Here is a 25,635-nt window from a genome sequence, read left to right on the forward strand (position 1 = left end):
TTATCTGAAATCTACCAACCCTGGTGATCGATCAAGAGTAAATGTTTCCTTCAATCTGTAATTCCTTGCTCCTCATTATTTCGTACACGTCAATCATGTCTCCTCTCAATCAGCTCTGCTCTGAGAAAAACAACATTTTGAAAGTCTTGTGTTCACTGAAATTTCTTGCCTGTTTTTAACAGTTCGGTGAGTGGAGTAGTCCCACTGCTAACATTCAGCACAAACTTTCAGCAAAAGCCACTCAAAGTGGGGAACCGTAGTACTGCTCTTTTCGTCAACAATGTGTAAAAGTCCCCTGTAACTTTCGATTTCGCATCCCGTGGGGCTATTTGTCCGTGTTCAACGACGTTTCCCAGGAAGGTGACTTGAGCTTTGGCAGATTCACTTTCAGCTAGGTTTACAAACCAGTTTGACTTCCGAATTCGATCAAAAAAGCCCGATAAATGCAGTACATATTCAATGCACGAGAGTTTGAAAGTCACCAGGCACAATATACACCAATCAGTTGCGTATTCAGCAATTACCCTGTCAGTTAACCTCTGAAATGTGGCTGAAGTGTTTTTCATACAAACGGCATTACTTTAAATTTCTGCAGGCCAGTTGGCGTTATAAATTTGCCTTTGATCTTTCTGTCAAAGTTCCCTACCAGTAACCTTTGAGGAAGTCCAACTAAGAAATGCAAGTTGCTCCTCCAATCTTTTCCACACAGTCCTCCAACTGCAGATATGTATACGCATTAGTCTTTCTAACAACATTGATTTTGTGATAGTCCACACATAACTGTTGGGTCTTATCTGCCTTTGGCACCATGATGATGGGTGAACTCTATTCATTGAAACTCACTTCGGTTATGCCATATTGGTGCATACGTGATATCTCCTTATGAACTTGTCCAACTTTAAAGGGTTATGCCTGCAAGGATGTTACAGAGTCAGAACAGCATCTCCTATATTTACATCATCTACAATTAGATTATTAATTCCCAGTATATTTCAGCAGATCTCCCCATGCAAGAGTAATAACTCTTTCGTTTTTCTTCTGGAAGATAACTGAATAACTTTTTGGACAACTTTTGCATTGTCCAATTTTATTTCAGGAACGTCCAATGCAGAATTTCCTGACATTGGTTCTTCCCAGTGTGTCGCAGTCAAAAACGCATTCTCCTCTTGCGTTCGTTCTCTGCCAAAATACAGTTAGAGCATATTCCATCACATTCTGTGAGATTCCTTCATGACTGGAGTCACTATCAAGTAGCTAACCTCACTCAATTTCCTCTCAATTTGATAATGTCTTTTAAACCTTGCTTTAAAGTTTCACAGATTAATGAATTTTAAATAATTGCATTAGTCCCAGCGGCAAAATTGTGATTGTTTGATTTCTCATACACTTCCTGCTTCACCATTTGCTGCGATACTTTTAAATACTGTCTCGACAACTTCCCAACATTATTTAGTTCAACTCTAAAATTTGACACATCATCCAAATGCGTGGTCTCTGTAATCTGACTTATTAATTTTTCCTTAATACATTTTAATAGTCCTCTTACTTTGTGCCCAAAATTGGTTTCAGATGGACTTAGTTTGGTGGATTCTTTTGGTACATCTCAGATCGCAAACAGCACTGACGCAACTCCCTTATGGAAATAATCTGGCTACTCCAAACCATAAAACCTCAATATAGTCTTTAATAATTGACGTCACCTTTCCAATGCACCCTGTGATTCTGGATTGTACACAGTAGATTTGAATCGTTTTATTTCCAAGCTATCTAAACACTCTATGAAAAGTTTGGACGTCAAGTTTGACCCTTGAGCTCATTGTATCTCTGATGGTAGTCTTCATCTAGTTTTTTTAAAAAACCGTAATTCGTCCACTATCCTATCATGTCATATTGCATGATTGAACAACATTTGGAAATCTCCTCAATACATCCTTTTTCTGTTAATTAATGCTTATTCCCATCTTTTATTGGATGTAGGAAAACTTCACAATAAATGAAGACACTTAAGAAAGATTCGTCGAACACTGGGATAGATATTAAAAGTGCAGGCTTTATTATTTCCCATGGTTTTCCTATTAGTTGAAATGTATGACACGTCTGGCAAAATTTAAATGCATCCCCCTGCAATCCAGGCCGTAAAAATGTCTTTGTATTTTAGCCTCCGTTTACATCACGTCTACGTACCCTCCAATTTGTGGCACATGCGGCACTCGCAGCACCACTTTTCTGTACCCTCCTGGAAAAATAAATTCTGCCCATTTCTCACTTGCTTGAGTATGTGTTGCTCTCCACTTCCTCCTTAACATATCATTTGCTAAGTAATATCACACGGGGATGCATTCACTCTCCTTCCAAGTACGTCTTCTGATCCAACTGCTTTAATTATTCATCTTTCTGCTGTAACTCAGTAGCATAGTAGAGCTGAATATACTGGCAATTTTTAACGTTTGTCCCCTGCTGTGTCCCACCTACCTGACAAAAAAAATTGTAATCATATTTCAGCTTCCATATCCGTGCCTTTTGATTTGTCCTGCTTCAGCTTGTGACTTTGTGATCGCGTTAAGACACAATCTGGGAAAATTCCTTGATAAACGTCCTGCATTGCTGCACTTGCCTGCATCTCGACTGGCTTTTCAACTGGAGCAGGCAGCACGCTTACCGGTGATTGAGCTATATCATTTGCAAGCACAAATTGTATTTTTGGAGCTGAGAGTTTGTCCAGACCTCCCAGCAGAAATTCCCCACTCTTTCTGCCCACTCTCGCCTCACTGTACATAACTGAGCAACTTTTCGTCCCACCATGAATTCCCGTATACATAGTTCTTCAGGAGTATATGTTTCTCCCTCCTTCTGAATCACAGACAGGCACGATCCTGTGTCCCTCAATATTGTTCCCTCTCTATCTGCTACTCCTGGACAAGGTAAATAAATTTTACCTTTGCAGGTTTATTATTAAAGCAGATGTGGCACTTCCCCCTTACCAACCTCTGATAGGCTTGTGCACTCTGATGCAGCTTTCCACCCTCCACTGTGCTTTCTATTGCCACGCCAACAAAACATCCAGGCTTGTTTCGTTTCCCTGCATCTGAATTTCCAGTGCTTTCCCCAGTTCTCAAACACTGATTTCATGTGGCCTACTTTACTGCAATGAAAACCTCAGATCTTGTACCCTTCAAGAGTTTCCTATTTCCTCTGTGATAAGTTATCCTAATGAATTTAACTTTCCCTTTCAACGTATGGATTTCTCTTTGCCCCAATTTCTATCCTTCAGACTTAAAATCATTCTGGAAACCCATCCCTGTTTTATGGACCACTTCATAACAATCAGCCATTTCAGCTGCTAACCTTGTCGTTTTAACAATATGCTCTTCCAGAGTAAGCTTATCTTCAGCCTTTCTCTCCAGCCTTTTAAGGTGAATTCCTTTAATAATTGCCAATTTCTGAAGTTCAAACTGTGTCTCCCTTTCTCTCTGCTCTGCTGTCTCTTCTTCCCTCTTTCTGCTTCAAATCGTATCTCAAACTGTTCAAATCTGGTGTCCTTTCCTTATCTCTCGAGTCTAACTCAAGCTGCTTCATGTTCAAATAAATTTTCACCATCTCCAAAAATTTCATGGATTTTACAGCTTAGTTAAATGGTGAGCTACTGCGGGAATGATCTCTCCTTTCCTCACAGAAAGAGGCAAATACAACCCCAGTGTGTCTGCTAATTCCAGAAACCCGGCCTGAATTACTTTTTGTAAAACTACCAACTTTACATCGTCCATAGCAAGACAACTCTTTGAACCTAAATGAGACATTGCTTTCCCAAACATTGCCTACCCCAATCCAAATCAACACCCGAAATTAAGATGCAAGCACCTATCAGTTGCTCTTTTAATCCATCAACTAATTCCCAATTTATTATGGACGAGGCTAATCCATTCAAAACGCTATTAAGCAGACAACCCAGACCGTAACGTTATATTTTTTCGTTAAGCGTACAGTGAAAATTACCCGAGTAAGCTAGATTCAAAAATTATTCACAAAATGACGGATTGAAAAACAAAAGACAGAATATAGAATACCCACAGAACTTAGTCTATCCAAAGTACACTTACTTATGCTGTTCTGAAAATACTCAGCAATCCTTAAAAAAAAGTACCTTAAAAACAGTAAAAATGAAACAGAAGCTTACAGTTAAAAATTAGAAGGGCAGAAGGAGACAGGTTATTAGTTAGTGCACCATTGCTGCAGGATCTCAAAACCGGAATTCAGCTTTCCAGAATGACCACTCCTTTTCCATTATACAGTTCATTTCTAAAACATTAAATCTTTGGCCTTAAGCCTCAGCTGTTTACGGAGAAACGAAAGGCCTCACAGTGAACACTTTCATCTCTGTAACACTTCATCCGATTCGGAGCCCGAACTGTTTTAAAATGCCTTTGATAAAAAGATATCAAGAGACATTATCCTTGAGAAAAAGTACAGCTCCGTTTCTTTTTAAAAAAGAGAACATCTTTGTGAGAGCCCAGTCCGTCCAAACTGTCTTCATAAGTGAAAATCTTCGAACACACAATATCTTGGTAAATCTGTTCTGCAACGTTTCCAATGCTATCACATCCCTGCTGTGATGATAATTGCAGAAAGACACACAGTACTCCAGCTAGAGCCGATTGAGCAACTGAAATTAACAACTTAGAAAGCCACAGAAACTGCACTTTTCCACTAATGTGACTTTTACACAATACTGCCCCGTGGAGACAGTGAGAACTGCAGATGCGAGAACTCAGAGCCGACAGTGTGGTGATAGAAAACACAGTCGGGGTCAGGCAGCATGCGACGAGCAGGGGAGTTGATGATTCGGGCATAAATCCTTCATCAGGAATGAGGTTTGTGGCCGTGGGGACTGATAGATAAATGGAAGGTTCGGGGGTTTGGGAGCGTGATAGCTGTGAATGCGAGGAGTAGATAAAGGTGGAGAATAAGATACTAGTTCTGACAGGAGGTGGAGCGGGTAGGTTGGAAAGGTGATGTGCAGGTCATGAAAGCAATGCTGAGTTGGAATCATGAAACTAGAATAATGTGAGGGAAGGGCGAATGAGGAAATTGGTGATCCCATGAGGCATCAAGGGCCCAAGGGGAAGATGAGACCTTCTTCTTTTAGGCGACAGGTGTTCAGGGAATGTCAATGAAGGAGGCACAGGACCTGCATGTGCTTGGCAGATTGAGAGGGGGAGAATGAATTTCATCAGTGATGAGCTTCTAACTGCATATCCAAACTATCATTATGAACATGTTGTTACATCTTAGGAACAGTATCTAACACTACCCCGCCTGAGGAGAAGGCGAGGATTGCAGATGCGAGAGATTAGAGTCAGGAAGGATACCGCTCGATAGCACAGCGGTTAGGCAACATCGGAGGACCAGGAGTGTCAATGTTTCCAACATTCCTGACGAAGAACTTATGCTCAAAACATTGACTTTCCTCCTCCATGGATGCTGCCTTACCAGGTGTACTTTTCCGGATCCACACTTTTAACTCGACACCACCTCAGCTCAACTGCATAGGAACATTTAGATGCACCTGTCACCACTCAGTTGATTCGTCTGTCGCATGCGAGAAAAACTGCAACATTCATTTCCCCATAAATATCAAGTCATTCAGATCGCTGAAGAAAAGAAAAATGCAGAGGCTGAATATCTGAGAGAAAAGAAATAATTGTTGTAGAATTCAGCATCCTGTCAGTTCAACTGAATGTTTGGATATTAAAATTGGTAAAGGAAAAGAGAAAGCTGCAGTTCAATAACTGCTACGGTCTGTTTCTAAAAAAAAAAGAGTTTCATGAACTGGAATGTTTCGATCAGGCAATGCATGCTCACCTTGTCAAGTGCTGGTAGGAATGGAGGAATATATATTTGCTTCGCCACTGCTGAACAGATGAAAAATATCATTTTGCCTTCCCAATCAGTTGATGCTCCTGCAGAAAAGTCAATGTGACTCATAAACCCAGCACAGCCAGTTCGGTGTGCATTTCAGAGTCCTGCAACATCACATTTTATTTAAAAGATCTTTATTGATTGTTCCTTATAAATATGGCATTCTCCATTTCATTATGCATTGGACAATTTTGTACCCACTCACTTATTCATTGGTTCATCACTCAATTTTAGTATCCCTAACGTTCCATTCACGACTTAACTACCAAACTACTTTCACGAAAAAAATGCTTATTTTTAAAACCGAACACTGAGCTGAAGCAATGCCTGTTGGAAATAAACCATCATTCTCTCACTCTCTATACCTTATTTAGTGTGTCTCAGTGCCTGTCACTTTAAACCTATGCCCTCCAGTTTTGAACTTCACCATCCTGCGCAAACGATTTAGTCCAGTTGCCTATCCATGCCCCTCATGATTTTTTAAACCATGAGAACGTTACGTGCTGCCTGGAACATTCCAGCGAAAAAGACCCTGCCTACCCCATCTCCACGCTTAACTAAAGCCCTCAGGTCCCCACAACATCCTTGTAACTCATTTGTGCACAGTTTCAATTTTTACAAAATCCTTCCTGTCGAAGTTGACCATCACTGCAAGCAGTATTCTAAATGTGATCTCACCAATGCTCTATATCGCCACAACATGACATTCCAACTTGGATAATCGACTTTCTGATTAATGACAAAAAGTGTGCCAAGTACTTCCTTCACAATCTTGTCTACTTGTGACACCACTTTATCTGCTTTTATAAATTTTGCCTTGACTGATAAAGTTGTGATTGTCACGATGTTCTGCTGCCTTCACGGATATGTGGCCCAACATGCAAAGTCTCTCTGTTCCTCTGTGTTTCCTCGTGTCCTGCCATTCATTGAGTAATCAGTTGACGTGTTACTCCCAATGTGCATCACCTCATGTTTTTCATGGTTAAATTCAACATCCCCTATCTGAATTTGACATTTGACAAATTCATCTCTGAGCTCCTCCATCCTAAGACCTTCTTCCTCACTATTAACCATTTTGCTAATATTCGCATCATCGACAACTCTGCTTCTCATTTCCCTCGACTTTGTTCTATATTCTTTTCACACACCCACAAACGACATGGGACCCAGCATTCATCCTTGTGTTACACCATTGAATGCCAGTTCTAGTCACACAAACAGCCTTCTGTCACCATCCTGTGTCTCCGACCACCACCAAATTAAGTTTGGATCCAACTTGCCAGGGGACCTTAAATCCCTTTTCACTTTTATCCTCTTACCAGTCTCAGTTTGGTGTCGTGTTAACGGCTATGTTGAAATCCACACAAACAACATCAACTTCACTACCCTCGTTTAAAAACCCGATCACTTGCCAATAAAATATATTTAATTTAATCTGTTAGGCATGACATTCTGTAACAAAGCCTTGATGACTCTTCCTGATGAAACCTTGACTGGACAAGTAGCAGTTAACTCTCTCCTACAGGGTTTGCTCAAAAAGGTTCCCTTTAATTGATGTGAGACTCACTGCTGTGTGATTCTCTGGTTTATCTCTCCCAATCTTGCTGAAAAGTGGAACTGCGTTTGTATAGTCCACTACAAACCCAAAGAGGAAAGTAAAACATTTCCTCCCTTGTCACAGAGAGGAACATAAGATACAAGTCCGTCTTGAATTGGGAATATGCCCACTTCAAGCCGCTCAGAACCACGAACACTTCATCAGTCTCTATGTCAAACTTCTTCAGAACCTTTCCATCCCACGCTCTGCATTCTGTCCCTATACCTCAGCACAAGAGGACTGTTCACTTGCTGAACAAGTAAAGTGATTCACCCAGGTATCCCATTTGCTGACACAACTGTACTGTCACACTGGAAGGAGATCATTCAGATATTTTAACTCGAAAATGCTGTATTAAGCCTTTGTGGTTATAAAATATTTTGCTTTGATAGCCACAGTCTATTACAGTGAGAAATGGTGTGAATTTTCTCTAACTGAAAAACATTTACTTAATTCCACCGCGTGTGGAGATTCCTATCTGTTCCCATCTGACATGACCGAGATTTAGCTCTCTGTTGTTTACCATATCCAGAACAGAACTGCTGCACAAATCCAAGCACATGATTTCTATATTTATTGACCTACGAAATCGATGCCAATGCCTCACATTGTAATGGGATTCATCAACAAGGGACCTTTTCAGGATTAACACAGTTGTGTCTTATGTGCAGAGGGTCATTACACAAGCACAGTATCAAGCTTCCTCAGGGGCAAGACCAAAAGATGCTGGAAAGAGAAATCGGAGTTAACATTTTCAGTCCAGTGACACCGTCCTTAGCATTGATGGTTTCCAGGAAAAGTTTGGTCTATATGCAGAAGATATGTGGGGCTGCTGTAATTAGGAGGGAACGAGATGTCGGGATAGAGCCGAAAGAGAGAGACTAACAGTTGGACATAGGAATTGATAGTGATTCATTTGGAGCATTAACAACTGTACACGGAGACTGTTTATGACTAACCATAAATATTGTGGAATGGCTGCTGTGCTATAACTAGGCCTGGTGGGTGTGGCGGGGGCCAGGACATGGGAGACTTCAGGCCTCTAAAATGATTGAAATTGGTATGGATGGTCGCAGGGGTTCTCAAGCAAAAAATGGTCTGTTACTTTTTCAGCATGCGCTGAGCTATGGTGGAACACTGCAGTCAGCCTGAGATAGAGACGTTGGCTAGGAAGCATGGTTCTGTGCTAAAGGAGCGGTCAACTGGAAGCTCAGAGACATATTTGGCTATAGAACTTTGTATTCTGCAAAACGGTCATTCAATCCAGACTTCATTTCCCAAGGTAGTGGCGACCACAATATGAGCAGTGAATCTATTCGACTGGATTGTGCAAAGTGTAGGTAAAGTGTGGCTTCACCTAGAAGGTGGATTTGAGCACTTGTGTACTAAGCAGGGAGTTAAGAAATGGACAAGTGAGGAGAAGCAAGAAGCAAGAAGAAAGGATAGCGTAGAAGATATTATTAGAGATGTTGTTAATAAATGGGTAAGAAAGCGACCATAAAGGCACTATACCTGAATGCTCGTACTTTTCGGAAGAAGCTTGGGGATATAACGGCATAAATTATCACGAACGAATACAATTTAGTAGACATTGCAGAGACATGGAGACAGCATAGTCAAGACTGGTAGGTAAATATTCACGGGCATGAGACAATTCGGAAGGACAGAAATGGTGGTAAGGAAGTTGGTGTAACTCAAACATTCAAGGACAACCTCAGACCGATGCTGACAGATGATATACGCTCTATGGAGAATGAGTTTAAATCCATTTGGGAGGAAATTAGAAGTTCGAAGAATAAAATGTCAATGATTGTCGGAGTCTACCGGCTCCAAATTTTAAGATCACATTGGGGAGGGCAGGAAACAAAGACATAAATAACACCTGAAAAAATGGTATGGCAATTATCATGCGGATTTTAATCAACATGTCGATCGGTCGAAGCAGCTCAGTCAGGGTAGCCTTGATGAGGAGAGTATTGGGTATCTGCGATAGATTCCTTAACTACTGTGTAATGGAACAGGCCAACAAGGGGAGAGGCCAAATTAGATTTGGTACCGGGTAATGAACAAGGCAAGGTGATAAATTTGGCGGTAGGTGAGCACTTTGGTGATAGTTACCAAAATTCAATTATGTTTACTTGAGCTTTTTAAAGGGATAGGTATACACCGGAGAGCTACAAACTTGTTAAAACTCGCCAGGTGACTAAACAGATAGATGTGGATAATGTCGTTCATGTAATGCACGTTTGGATTTCAGTTAGCCGTTTGATAAATTTCGCCATGGTGGATGACTGCACAAAATACTAAGGTATGGGCTTGAGGAGGATTTCGTGCTTTGGACTAGAAATTAGCCAGCTGAAAGTAGACAGAGGGTGTTATTTGATGGGAAAACGTCATCCTGGAATTCAGTTGCTTTTGGTGTAATGCAACGATCTGTTTTGGGCTCACTGCTTTTTCTCATTTTTATTAACAACCTGGATGGGGGCGTAGAAGGAGGGGTTCGTAAATTTGCGGACGAAACTAATTTCGGTACAGTTGTGCATAGTGCTGAAAGATATTGTCGGTTACATAGGGACACAGGTAAGATGCAGAGCTGGGCTGAAGGTTGGCAAATGGAATTTAATGCAGAGAAAATGTGAGAAAGAGCATGGCATTAAAATTAGCACAGAATATAAAGATTGATAGCAGAAGTTTCTATTAAAATATAAAATGAAAAAGAGTGGCAAAAGTAAACGTTGACACTTTCGTGGATAATAAGGGGCATTTACTTATGAGATATGCGGAAATAGCCATGACATTGAACAGGCATTTGAGTCGGTCTTCACGGTGGAGGATATCAATAACATGCCAATAATTGACAAAGTGATGACGGTTGGTGACGACCTGGGAACAGTCATTATAACAAAAGAGCGAGTGTTGGATTGTGGGAGCTAATTAACACGATGGTGTGTTAAAAAGAAGTGCGCTGGTGGTATTTTTCCAAAATTCTTTGGTCTCTGGGGTAGTCACAGCTGATTGGAAAACACAAATATGACATCACTGTTTAAAAAGGGAGGCAGACAGAATATGAGGAATTAGATCAGATCACTTACAGTGTCGAAACAGGCCCTTCGGCCCAACAAGTCCTCACCGACCACCGAAGCGCAACCCACCCAGACCCATTCCCCAACATTATAGAACTTTGTTTAACCTCTGTAGTGCACCACGGTCCCGTGGAGGGAATGGTTCCTGGCGAAGGTGGACAAGAGCGGGGAGGGGAATATATGTTTGGCAATAGTATTTCGCTGGAGGTGGTGGAATTAGGAAAATACTTCGTTGATGACTTGGAGTACCACAGCGCTTAAGATTCCAGACCATGTTCTGAAAAACATGGGATGAGAATGGAACGTTGCTTCATGACGGACATTTGAAAGATGTGTCCAAAGTCCTTCTTTGGTTCAGTGAAAGTCACAATGTCTTTGAGAAGCTAACTTTAGTAGCCAAAAGCATTGTGGCCACAAGAGCAGGTCATAGTCAGAGATTTTCGTGACTCCCGAAAGCCTGTCTGACATATAGCCTGCGACGACACGCCACCTATGATTTGTCACCGGCAGACTCCACGAACAGCTGTTCACTCTCCGAGCAAGAGCGTTATTCACCTCATTGACCAAATGTTCTTCTCTTTCTTTTGTTCTTTCCCGACCAACTGTTTACTCCTTTACAATACAGAATGAGACATGATGGGATAGTTCCTGTTCGCCTGGATGATTGCAGTGTTAAAGAAACAATGCACAGGAGAAGCACAGCAGATTAGTCAGCATCTGAGTTGCAAGAGACATTTAAATCACAACCTTGTTGTGGATTCCTTAGTGCAGTTAGAACAAAACTGAAAAGCTCAACACCGTCCAGAACAGAGCAACTGAATTGAGCCGCAACACACAACTAATAAAACATCGACAAACATCCATTCCCATCACAACCAAACACTCAGACTTGCAGTCTGCACCATCCACAAGATGCACTGCAAATGTTCACCAAGGGTCCTTAAACAGTACATTACAAAATTACAACTACTTCCATCTAATAGGAAAAGTGTAATAGATAGGTAGGAAAGACCTACAACCCACAGACCATCCTGCTCTGGAAATATATTGGCGTTCCTCCAGAATCACTGGGTCAAAACTGTGGATTTCACTCCCCTTTATTTTTGGTCTACCAACAGCACACGGAAACGATGGTTCAAGAAAACAACTCATCACCACCTTGTCCAGTCAAATCAGGAATGAACAGTAAATGCTGACCTCTTCTGGAATACCTACACCCGACAAAGAATGAAAATCATACGCTTTGGAGTTTTGAGTCGTTCTCTCTTACTGAGATATATCTGGTTTTATTTGAGGGGTATCAAAGATGAGGATTTGCTGTTGGGAAACTGAAACGATGCATCACATCAGAATTTGATGGATCTGCTTTGTTCCATGTAGCCTGAACCTCACCGGCCTTTGAAAATGAAAGCAGAATGTTACATTCACAGTGGAGTGAAAGCATTCACTATCTGAACTATCGAGACATAATTGGAGGGACGCTGGAGAGGAACTGCGGTAATGTGGTGACGATTCAGTTACTTGTCTTCCCTGAATATTCATCAGTGCAACCACACCGGGGAAAAGCCATTCAACTGTTCTGAGTGTGAAAAGGGATTTGCTCAGTTTTCTAACTTGCTGACTCACCAGTGGGTTCGCACGGAGAAGAAACCATTTAATTGTCCAGAGTATGGAAAAGGCTTTAAAAGTTCTCACGAACTGCTGTACCATCAATCTGTTCAAGTTGATGAGAAACCATTCAAGTGTTCTCACAGAGGGAATGGGTTCAGGCCGTCACTTGATCTCACTTTACATCTGCGAACCCAGTGGACAGAGGCCGTTCGTCTGTTCTAAGAATGGGAAAACATTCAGTCAGTCATTCAGTCTGCTGAGACACCAGTGAGTTCATACCATTCGTATGAGACCATCCGGCCGCTGCGATCCGAAGTAATTAATTGATTCCGGCAATCTGCTGCAATACAAGAGAGTTCAACTGGAAAGAGACCATTCACCTGCTCTGACGTTTCTCAAACTTACTGAAAGACGAGTGAATTCATATTGGCGAGAGGCCATTCATATGTACTGATTTGGGGAAAGGATGCACTTAAGCCGTCCATCCTCCTGATACACCAACGGGTTCACTGTGACAATAATTTATTTTAATGACGCAGTGTGGGAAATGCTTTATAAGTTTCCAGTAATTGAGGTCCCATCAACATGTTCACGCTGATGAGAACACAATCTTATGCTCTCACTGTAGGATTGTTGTTTCTTTGATAAAAGTGAATACACTTCACGAGATCTTCATTTCGATGTGAAGAGCATTCAGAAATGCTGAATGCATCGATATATCTTTTAGTACAAATCCACACTTAACAATGAAGAAGAGGATCAAGAACAGGGCAGTCAATGGATATCTACCAGTCTCCTCGAATTGTACGGAAATCCGGGAAAAGAATCTTTGAATTTGATGTGATTGAAAACTGAACAATTAAACATCAGATCAATTGAAGAGATTAAACACATCCAATGAAGTAAACTCCGGCTGACAGATTGAACACAGTTCAATTCTCGATGCAATAACTCCATATCGCATTCACATGCGACCTCACTGGATTGTTTGCACTATTACCGTCTTTCCAGACCGTAGAAGCTACTGCCTTCATTTGAGAAAGAAGGGGCTGTTGGTGATAGGAATTCGATAGGAATTCGAACCATACTCCGATCATCACACTGTTTTATAAGCCAACAAAGCAGCCATCTGACCGAAACAGATTCCACCTGACTGGGCTGTCACACGTGCGAATGAGTAATTGAATCCCTTGCTACCCACAGTGCAAATTAACTGCCTCTCCACGCACGGTGGCTCAGTGTTTAGCACTGCTGCCTCAGAGCATGAGGGGCTGGCTTCGATTCCAGCCTCGGAGGATTGTCTGTGTGGTGTTTGCATGTTCTCCACGTGTCTGCGTGAGTTTCCTCCATGTCCTCAAATTTCATCCCACAAGACAAACTGGTGCGCCAGTTAGTTGAATTGGCCATGATATATTACCAATACCGTAGGTTAATAGTTGGGGTAAATATAAGGGAGGGTAATGGGTTTGAGTGCTTTTTGGAGGTATTGTGTGGACTTGTTGGGCCGAAGGGCCTGTTGCTGCACTGCAGGGATTCTCATGGGTTTTCTGGTGTTTCGTCACATCATTGCTACTCCTTAAGCTCTTTTCAAAGTCAGACCATTAAACTTTTCTCTCATTTGTGGGAACAAAACCATATCTGCTGAGATTGGAAACCCGAGTTAATCACTTACCAGGCAAGGAGCAAGTAAATATTTCTCGCTCGTGTGAATATACTCGTGCTCACTGAATAGAGATGACCAGGTGAATCTCTTTCCACACTCAGTGCAGGCCTCTCAATAGTGTGCCCATTCATGTTTATTTGAACCTTTGCTGATTTAATAAATTCCTTCTCATACACAGAACAGACGAATGGTGTCTCTCCAGTTTCATGTCGATCGGATGATTTTAGGCGGTGTTGTGAAGATAATCGCTTACCAAACAGAGAAGACAAATCTTCTCTCCCTTTGTTGAAGTCGTCTGCGTGCCATGAGGATTGATCCCCGAGTGAATAGCTTCCCGTCATGGAACAGCTGAGTGGCTTGTCCCCATGTGAACAGGTTGATGTTGAATTAAGATTTTGAATTTACAACCTTTGCAGATCCGAAAGTTTATTTTTCAACAGTATGGGAAATGACATGCAAACCTGTCTACACACAGCATGGCCAATAAGAACACAGAAAATCAAGCCTGTCCAAGCCATACAAGGAACACCAAAATGCCTCAGCATTGACCAAACAGGCTGACAAGGGAAACCATACATGCTCACAGTTATTCACAAACCAGGGAATATACTTCCCAAGACAATCTACCAATAAGTTTCCTCGTCCCCATAAACACAGCTGAACCAAAGGCCGTAGGGTAGTATAGTACCCCCGTGATATCAAAGCCACATGAAGCTCAGGTAAGCTAGGGATGCACCAGAATACCTTGCTCATCTCTGGAGAGCAACAATGGTATCACCTTACTGCCAAGGAAAGGGACATTCTCACACCCCCACGAAGAGATCTGGAACCCCCGATCCCATTCTTGAATAGATGAATGCTGCTGGATGCTTGATTGAGTCCAGACTGTATCAATCACGTCCAGAGCTTGTGCCGTAACTCGGAGCCAGCCAGGGGAGAGCCGGACGGGCAAGGGAAGCCTGGCAAAATAGAATGAGAGACTGCTGATTAAATTTTTCGCATCAATCCTAAGAGATTCCTCAGCTCGAAGGAAATTGACCGGGATTCCACCAGTTCACTGTTTTTTCTGTCTTTTGGTTTCTGAGCATTTGCTTTGGATGTGTCTGCTTGTTTGCTGACTGCATGTATTGTCAGTTTCAGTTCTCTCGTCTAAGTGTGTTTATCCATCAGACAAGTTTACTTTAGATTAGATTACATTACAGTGTGGAAACAGGCCCTTCGGCCCAACAAGTCCACACCAACCCGCCGAAGCGCAACCCACCAATACCCCTACATTTTACCCGTTACCTAACGGTACGGGCAATTTAGCATGGCCAATTCACCTGACCTGCACATCTTTGTGATTGTGGGAGGAAATTGAAGCGGGAATTGAACCCGGGTTTCAGGCGCTGTGAGGCAGCAGTGCGAACTACTGTGTCACCATGCTGCCCACGGTGTGTTTGTTTACAGTGCGGTATGCGATAATCCTTTATTGCTTGACCTGTCAATCACTCACTGCTTGTGTGTTCTGTGAGTACTACCTTTATCTTTCCTCGAAAAATGAAGTGCAATGCTTAGCCGTCAGCGCAGGACGTCCAGTACGCCATGGGGGCAGGGAATGCCACGCACTGCTGGGATGTGCGAGCTGGGCAACCCCAACCATGTGGTGAGAACGGCCCAGGACCAATGTTGTACAAGACGATATTGAGGAGGCATGTAAGTTTCGATTCCCTACAGTGTAGAAACAGGCCCGTCGACCCAACCAGTCCACCCCGACCCTCAGAAGAGTAAGCCGTGCAGACCCATTTCCCTCCCACTAATGCACCTGACACTATGGGCAATTTAGCACGGCGATTTTACCTGACTTGCACACCTTTGTGAATGTGTGAGGAAACCGGAGCACACGGAGGAGTCCCACGCAGACATGGGGAGAATGTGCACACAGACAGTCGCCCAAGGCTGAAATCGAAGCTGGGACCCTGGTGCTGTGAGGTAGCAGTGCTAACCATGCCGCCCTGTCAATACGTGGAAATCAAAATATAGATCGGAGATTCTATTGTTATACCTGGTTCACTGGCAGACACTGTGCGGAAAGAGACAGGGGATGGCGGTTACTTTACACACTTTACAGTAGACTTTTACACATGTCCACAAGGAAACTGACCATATGGGAAGTCCTTTAAATTCGATAAGCTTGATTATTGGACCACGGCCATTACGGGAGGGCACGTTGACCCCTCCTGGGACACTGCATACATGCTGCAGTGTCTTGCAAAGTTTCGGCAGGTTGCCCACCAGTATCAGGCCGGGGAGTCGAAAGACTGCTGCAATAACAAGCGACACTGTGATCAAAATAATTCCAGACACAGCCACACCGCCCTGTGCCCCGCAGTACCTGAAATTTCCCATACTGGATTCAAAGCCAGACCCTATTGGGCCTGAATGATGTGGCTGTTTTTTTTTTTACCATGCATTACACAGCAAGCCCGCGATGGGACACATTAGCCCCCGGGCACTATTAATCACCACTGCTGCCCAACTCAAATGATAACTCCAGACTCACAAGAAGACCGAGTGTTTGCCGAAATTACTAGGCCACCAACTGTCAGTTTCCCCGCATCATGATGCGGTGAACCCCCCTGTATAAGACCTGGATCCATGCAGAGTTCCGGGCCATGCGACAGACCCGTTGAAGTGACAGCTCCCGTTCTACAATTGGGTCCTCGAAATTTCCTGTATTTTCAACTGTCGGTCCCAAGATGTGCAGACCTTATTACATCTTGTGCATATGACCCACTGGGTGACCATCAGCCCTGTTATTGACATCCCCCTGGGGCACCGCTTCAGACTGCGAAAAAGTGTCTGGACAGCACCGTGAAGGATGCAATAAAGGCCAGTGCAAGACGGCACGCCGATTTTAGGCTGTTATCCAGTGTCTGCAGAGCAGCCAAGCATTTGCTCGATGTCATTGTCCGTTTTAGGGAGGTCTGTGACTCCTCGTCGGGCATTCCATTAGCAGAGAATGAAAAGCTTGCCGTGCAGACCTTACATATGCTCACGTTTTAACGTTGCACAAACGAATGACGAGCAGGACGGACAATTGAATTGTCCTTAATAACTTGGATGGGAATGGGCTGTTCACTGCACCAAAACCGACGGGGGCATTCGACTGGCTCGCACAACCTGACAACCACAGGGACCACTCGGAAAATTACCTGAGTTGCAAGAACCTCTGCACTGTACGGTTTTTGAGAATACCCATAACAGAGCCACTCTCCTAACCCATTAACTCCAGTATTGGCCCTGCCACTGCGACTGATGCTGCCATTATTTCAGACTCTTGCCCAGTCGCCCTCCTGAGCCGGCAGACCTGATGTAAATTGAATGCCAATATCCACTGTTCCTCTGAGGATCTCACATTAGCGAACCAGGACGTCCAATATTGCATGCTGCGGGCAGTAATTTCGCACAGCACTGAACCCTCTGACCAGGTAAGCTCCTGATGCTCTTGGTCATGCTCCAATTCACCTATCTGCGCTCTTCTCGACCCCTACTTGCCCTGTTGTCAATGGCCCCTTTCTGTCGACAGTTCCCTGACTCCCTGCTCCCAGTGGGGTGCGCAATTGACGGTATTGACTTGTCATGCATCCCAGCAGAATTAATTGAAAATAGCGACACACTACGGTGATAGGTAATAACAATGTAGATACTTGTGAAATCTAAGGACTTCAAGGTGACCTTCTTAGTAAATGCGGGTGCTATGATGTTGTTATACCTCTGCACTGACAGCTGAAGTGACGTCAAGCTGCTGTCTGTTTTCTCCGTTGCTTTTGATCATTCTGGCTCTCGTCTAATTGCCTGAAGACGAGAGGTGCCGACAACCTAGGAGCGTGTTGCGTGGTTTCTGGTGTAATTTTCAGAGGGGATGAGGAGCTGCTGTTGGTCACGGGAAGTGCCTGTGAGGCCCCCAACCCCCACTCCCCCGAAACCCCACAACTCCCATAATCCAGTTACTGCAGTCAGCAGCTGATCTACCCTGTCAGAGCACACTGGATCCTCCTTACCCTGACCTTTTGGAACGACAGTCTGCTGCCATGAATGTGGCAATGGCTGGATATGATGTGTTTTGCTTTGAATTTCACTTTCATCTCTGGCCACATGTACGTTCTTCAGTTTAAACTTGTAACCCTTGCAGGAAATGTCCGCTCGCTGATCCGTTTTTGTCAACTTAACCAGGTTCCCCACACATAATCACCACCTCAGCAATCTCTACTTGAACTTGCCCACATTGACTTATTGATCTTCTCCAGCCTTGATAGAGCAGGGACTGTTCCTGTGCCCAAGCACCCTGCAGGAACTTTAATGAATCAGGGAGCAATCTGAATCTAATTGATGTTAAGTGTTTGCTAGTAGCCAATGTCTCTCCAAAGCTGTTGTTTGAAAGTATAGGTAACAGCCTTTAAACATGATTGCTGCATTCTCTGAACCGGAACATCCTCTGCCCACATAGTTCGAACGACGCCCCCCGCTGACCGACCGTTAATTGACCAGTTCTGACAATGTTGCATTCTAGACTTTTCCTACCCTGCCCACGTGGCCACACCTCCTAATTCCAATCCTGGTCCCAGCATTTCATAGCTTCCAGTAATATTTTGGCACTTTTGCTCAATTCCACCACAAACCCCATTCCCGACCTATTATTTTGTGCTTCCAAGCAACTTTGGGCAAGAAAGTTGGGATGCAGAGGTTCTGTTTTGCACCCTTATCATTTTGTTATCTCATCATTCCTGCACTTCCATTTTGTTTTCGTTCCCTCCGGTTCCCCTCTTTGTTCTTTGTCACTAAATCCTTTTAATTGCTGCATTTTGAACTTTTGACAAAAGCGGATGGAACTCAGACAAAGTAAGTGTCTTCAGCAGATTGTGAGTATTTGTTAATTTGCAATATAATAAATAACGTATGATTAGGATTCATTAAAAATTACGCTTAATACTTATTGATGTTGGAATATAAAGTCCACTTTCCCCTTTATTGACACGAAGTAATTTCCTCGATTTAATTTTCATATTTCAGAATCAGTTCAGTTCAAATGGCAAAAGACAGCTAGATCGCTGAAGTCACTGCATTCCAACCTGATTTTGGACACGTGAGAACTTCAGTTTCTCTCCCTACTGCTCTCTCTATCCGAGCAACTTCGTCTGATTTCCTTTCCTTCACTTTTAAGCGGCCGTGCTCCAGGGGAAAGTACTATTGGCTGTTGTTGAATCTCCAGCTCGAGCTGAGAGAGGGTTGTCTCCCATTGTGAGGTCAGAGACCCAGCCGCAGGTTGATGGGACTCAGGGGTCAGGCCCCACTGCGCAGCCTCGGTAGAATCTCTATGTTTCAGTGTTCCCCAAAGGGAAATGCACATCCAAGAAGGAGTCACTGCGGGCCTCACTATAGGCTGCACAGAGGGACACTGACAATTACACACGGAGCTTGGACAGCCAGTTCCAAGGGAACCGATGTGACACCTGTGCCCTGTGACTTTGCTTGGGAATTCAACCTGCATGTGTTTAGGACAGGAACTCTTCCACTGGGTTAAATCCAGCCATTCAAAAGGATCGAATATTTACTGTACGAATACCTGATATACTTCCGAACACCTCATGGAGACTATCATTTACAGCAGATTCTAGTCGATTGTACAACCAGAGAATTACACTGAAAAGTATAAATATTTCTCTGCATTAACTCATTCATAAAGGAATCATTCCATTGGTCAGGTATTTGTTGGAGAAGCACAGGCTGGCATTGCATGTTAGGCCCCTGCAAAAACCTGGACATAGACTCTGTTCTAATCAACTAGGGACCTGAAAACTCTGATGGGGCGACCCTCCTGAAGAATGTGGCCTTCACTGTCTGTGCTGTCACTTATTCCTCCCGAGAAGGTGGTGGAGAGTGAGTTCACTTCCTTAATTACTACAGATTACTGGAATATTGTGTGAATTTGTTCCTGGGTCCGCACCTTCAATCATGGGGATGGATTGGAAAGAATAGAACTTTTCAGATTGGGAATCTGATGGGATTTTCAAAAATCATGACACCTCTGGGAGATACTGTTCCCCGAATATAAGGTTCAAGAATGAGACAACACAGGCTGGAATTATCTGCAAAAGTAACAGATGTGTAGTAAGAGATTTTTTTTTTTTTGTTGACACAACGCTTGGTGTTTGTGTGGAGGGCCCTGCTGGAGTTCTAATGGAGGCGGCTCCAACTGACGCTTTTAACAGGGAACTAGGTCATTATTTGAATTTCACTGAGGGGTGGAGAGTCAATGGACAGAACAGAGTGTCACAGTTATTTAGTTTCTGAATCTCAAACTCCCACTTTGTCAATGAGGACTTGGTCACTGACATCAAGAGATGTCAGCATGCTGACGCTTGGCTTGGGAGTCTTTGTTGTGGACATCGAGCTTTACTCACTGTCAACCTCCAGACAACAGGACATGTCTTCAGAATTTGCAAATGACACAACTTGAAAATGCAGGAAACAGGGAAGAGAAGAGTAGCAGAATTTAGGAGGACACATGCAGAAGTTATTTCTATTCGGTATGAGGATGAACGTGGTACACAGGATTCGTGATATCCTCACAATTCAACTAATCAGAGCCAGACTTCCTTATTGTTCGTGGCCAATTAATATGAAGCACAGAATTCCTGTGAAACAGACACGAGAGAGGCGAGAGCTTTCTGTTTGTCATAAAGAGCAAAACAGTCACGCAATGACCGTGGGGGAGTGACATTTCCTGTATTTCATCAAAATCACACTCTGACATGGCGAACCCGCCAACTACCTGAGGGATTGTGATTTGTAAAGCATATTCCACGTGAAGCTTGTTCAGAATCAGTCACAGATTTTTTAAAATCTGCAATCTGACTAGATTGATCCTGAAGGTAGAAGTTTTAGAGACGCTGCAGAAAAGATTTACCACCATGCTTCCTGGACTGGAGGGCATTTCTTATGAAGTAATATTGAGGGGCCGAGGGCTTTTCTCATTGGAGTGAAGAAGGATGCGGGGTGAATTGATAAGAGTGTATATGATGATAAGAACCACAGATAGAATGAATAGCCAGAGAATTCTTCCCAGTACAGAAATGTCTTCATAAGGGGGCATAATTTAAAAGTGATTGGAGGAAGGTTATTGGGGAGATGAGAGGTAAGTTCTTTCTATGCACCGACCAGACTCTGTGGCGGTGGTAGTTCAATCAGATGCATTATGGATGCTTACGCGACTCTTGGATAGGCACATGGAAGATAGGTTATGCAGATTAGTTTGATCTTAAAATAGATTAACCGATCAGCACATCATCGAGGGCTGAAGGGCCTGCACTGTACTCTTCTGTATCAATTGTCCTCCACATTATTGAGTCCACTGTCAGTTGGAGTTCTGATACCATATATCCCTCTGAACGATAACGTTTAAGAACTTCTCATCATTTTCAACGGGATCATTCAGTTTCTGTTCGATTCCTCCGACAAACGTGAACCAATTGTTATAATTGTACCATCCTCCACCACGACCTCTGGAGAGCAAGTGGGAATACAGCGTTGAGATAGGGAATCAGGCATAATCACATTGAATGGAGAGCAGGCTGTAGGGGCTGAATGGCTTCGTCCTGCTCCTGGTTTCATTCAGCTAAATGTCCTCCTCAAAATCTCATCCTAAAAAGTATCAGTGATTACATTGAGGAAGCACATCAGCAGTTGTTTTCGTTGAGATTTTCCTGCATCTTGAAAATTTGATTTTTCTTTGCAGTGACGATGAACAGTCAGTCTGAGAATCAAAGTGGTCCTCAGGTCTCCTGATGGCGTCACTGTGAAAAAAATCATAGGAACACGTCCTTATTGTTAATGACCAATCGCATGCAATAAAGAGAGACACTTCATGGAACTTTCGGATTGTTCACGGACCCTAGATGTTAATTTGCTTTGTGGATTACGGGCTATATAAATGTAGAGGAATTACACTGGATATCCGCAAGTAACATGAGGATGGATATTTATAAACCCTGCAAAAAAATCTTAAGGGTATCCGAAAATGTTTTAAACGTAATTGAACGGTTTTGAAATTTATTCAACATTGTCGAGGGAATGGGAGCTAATTTCAGAAACCGAGAGAGACTCACAGACACAGATAGAGAGCCACAGCCACAGGTACAGGATAAGATTGCCCTGGAGGGGTTTTGGAGCTCACTCTGTGGCTCACAATAGGCAAGGCAGCAGCAGATGGAATGCAGTCATTTTTTGGTTATATGGACGATGTTTTGTTTACTGTCTGGCACAGTATTTTCCCTGTCCTGGGAGGATTTGATGGGGAAAATGCAAAGGTAGATTTATTCTTTATCTAACTCAGTGCTGTTCCTTTCCTGGGAGTGGTTGATGGGAACAGTGTAATTGGGCTTTAATCTGTACTGAACCCAATGCCTATGTTAGAGATTGATGGGGACAGTGTCGGGTGATTAAAACAAAACTTAACTTCATGCTGAACGTGGCCTGAGATTTCAAAGGGTTCCAGTCTATTGTTAGATTACTCGACACTGAACCTATTTATAGATTCCAGAAGCAACAACGATATTTTCTCCCTATCTAATCCTGCAGTTCCTCTCATTGACTCTCAAACTTTCATCATTTGAGACTATTCAAAATTCCAGGGATACAATCCTAGGCTTGTGTCATTTCCATGGCCATTGAACCCGTGCCGTCCAACTATAGTTCTGTGAATCTACGCTGCATTCATTTGCACATGGACTCCCAAGTCCCCAACCCGTTCTTGCCTTTCCCTGTTTATAAAGTCGCTGTCAGCGCTGTGCTGACATGAAATGGCTACTTAAAACAAACCTATAACGGCTACTGACACTTTTGGAATCATTTGTCCTGGTTTGGCAGATTAAAACAAATCGTATACTTTATACATTTTCATCTCTCGGCCTCCTGCAGATGAAATAAACTGGGATGTGAATCGATGGAATTTCGATGTTAGAGGAGGGATAATCTTAACCAAATGGTACAATAGTAAACTGGATGCAGGAGCAGAGAAGCTTCAGTTTGAGTCTGATTTCTGTCAGCACAGGTGAGGGGCAAATGTGTGAAAAGCTTTTTTTCCATTCATACATTCCTACATTGTAGAAATGTTAATTTACAAATTAAACTGTAAAAGCAGGATATGGAGAACTCTGTTACAAAGTTTCCATTGATTAAGATGCAGATTCCAGAATCCTTTTAAAGTCCGTGCCCTGAGATTTTTAAAAGTTTGTCTAACTTTCCAAACTTCAAGACGAAAGTACGATAGTAATATGACAGGTCAGCTACTGAATTGTAGGTGCGTGGTCTTGTTCAGAATCTGTCAGAGATTTAGCTTGGAGAAAGATGTATTTTATCCAGATAACAGGAATTTATCAAGGACCAGCCTGACGTAATTTGCCTTCAAACTTTGTGTTCTCTAAAAATAAAGAAATTGATTTACCATTACGCAAGCTTCTCGGATTGTGCAACATTAGTATACATTTGTGAAAGAGTAACTGTTTTTGTGAATGAGCGAGTGTGGCTTTGAGGTGTATGTGACTGATTGACTGAGAGTTGGTAGCTGAGATTGGCTGAGTGAAAGGTTGTGTTCGAGTGTGAGATTCTGAGATCGGGAGTTTGCAATGCGTGTGACTGAACATGTGTGACTGCATGACAGTGTGTCTGTGTGTATGAGCTATATACGAGTTTGTGATGGACACTGTAGAGGCATCTTTACTCTGTAATCTAACACAGAGCTTCCCTGACACGGGAGTGTTTGTGGACATATCTGTACATTGTATGTAACCCTATTTTTCCCGGACCCGAAGAGGTTTAGTTGGAGAAAGTGTACAGGGAAATGTACTCTGCCTATAAGCCAGTGATATAACTATGCTAAGTGCATTTGATAGGGACAGTGTGGGAATAGGGGTTGACTTCGTCATTATCTAATTCCACGGTGAACATGGTCTGGGAGTGAGAAAAGCTGAAGTGCAGAAACAGCTTTACTCCGAACCTAACCCCATTCATTACCTAAATACAATCTGAAAGAACTGCAGATTCTGTCAATCAGAAACAAAACCAAAAGTTACTGAAAACCCTCAGCAGGCAGCATCTTTGAAGAGAAATCAGCGTTAAAGTTTCAGGTCTGGCTCAGATAAACGGTGACCGGATACGACGTGGTAACTCTTGTTTCTCTGTTCAGATGTTGCCAAAACTGCTGAGCTTTTATCAGCAATTTGATTTTTTCCCTATTCTCTCCCTGTTCTACGAATTGCTCCCCTCAATTAGCTTAGAGACTTTGTTCTGCTGTACATCAGTTTGCTGACAACACATGGAATTCCAGTCTCTCACTCAGACTAGAGTAAATGAATATATAATCCCAGCGGTGTGAAATTCTCCTGCCCTATCACTGTACATTTCCCTGACTCATGCACCTAACCTTCACATGTCTGATCACTATGGGCAATTTAGCATGGCCAATTTTACTTAACCCACACATGTCCAAGCAAACCAGACCATCCGAAAGAACCCCACGCAAACACGGGGAGAACTTACAAACTCCATTTACAGTCGCACAATGCTGGAATCAAACACGAGTCCCTGGAACTCTGAGACAGCAATGCTAACCACTGAGTCACTGTGCCACCCAAACAGTTAAGTTTAAAATTGGGACTGGGAATACAAAAAGCTGCAGTTTAATTTCTGCGACATTCAGTTTCTCCAAAAATAATGTTTTATGGAGTACATCAGTTCAATAAGGCAGTTCACTACCATCTTCTCAAGGGCTGATGGGAATGAGGGATAAATGCTGAGCCCAGCCAGTGGTGCTCACGTCCGATGAACAAACGAAAACTTTATCCCTTTGCCTTGCTAATACCTTGCTGCCCCTGCAGATTAACTCAATGTGTTTTAATATCCCAGGACACACAGATCCCTCTCTACGTCAGAGTCCTATAACATCTCCCCATTTAAACTAAAGTCTCTGTCGATTCTTCCTGACACTCTCCACTTTGTATTGTAATGGACAGGGCTTTGCCCATTCACTTACCATCGCTACATCGATCTGTTTGCCAGCAGCTTACTTCCACTTCACAATTTACTTGTAAACTAGTTTCGCCAATAATATACTCAGTTTTTAGATCAAGACTGACTTGAGCAGATGACTTTTGGAAATCTCAAAATCCTTCTGTCACTCTCTGTTCCTTATTCAGTGTGTCTGCCTGTTTCGCTCTGCTCGCCCAGAATATCTGTGAATTGCCACATTCATCCGTTATCATTTTGGAGATGCTTCATGGTGTCCATACCTCCTGTACGATCACAGTAAAACGTCTTCACCTCCATAGGCCCACGTCCTGGTCATAATTGCCAAACTGTCCAAATATTTGGTGACGCCATCACTTTAACTCTCCCGATTTGTGTTCAAGGTTGTGGACAATGATGTTGAATCAATTAATAAGATCCAATTAATAAGATCACGTTAACATTTCTGGTATTATTGGATCGACACCCTCACTCCCAGGCCCCCGCTCCCCTGTCTTGGTTAGTTCTTGTGCAGGTGGCCCTCTTCCTAACAACATTTGCAGCTCTTGGACTGCTTGTGCTCCTTACTCTGTAACCCTGCTCTTTGCAGTTCCTGCTGAGGTTCATTTTACAGTCAGCTACCATACACCCAGAAGAACGTAAAGTCGCACACACTCTCATTATTAGGATGAATGTTTGAATCATAAGCATTCATTTTACCT

The 25,635-nt window shown here is 43.0% G+C and overlaps 1 long non-coding RNA gene across 1 annotated transcript in view; it reads right to left on the reverse strand.

Annotated features, from left to right (window-relative positions):
• LOC148135220 (uncharacterized) overlaps nt 1-25,635 on the reverse strand; it is a 580,459-nt gene that overhangs the window by 219,082 nt on the left and 335,742 nt on the right. The window lies entirely within an intron of this gene.

The sequence above is a fragment of the Chiloscyllium plagiosum genome, unplaced genomic scaffold, assembly GCF_037043375.1.
Source record: "Chiloscyllium plagiosum isolate Xiang-an unplaced genomic scaffold, Cpla_swu_hap1 HiC_scaffold_51, whole genome shotgun sequence".
NCBI lineage: Eukaryota > Metazoa > Chordata > Chondrichthyes > Orectolobiformes > Hemiscylliidae > Chiloscyllium > Chiloscyllium plagiosum.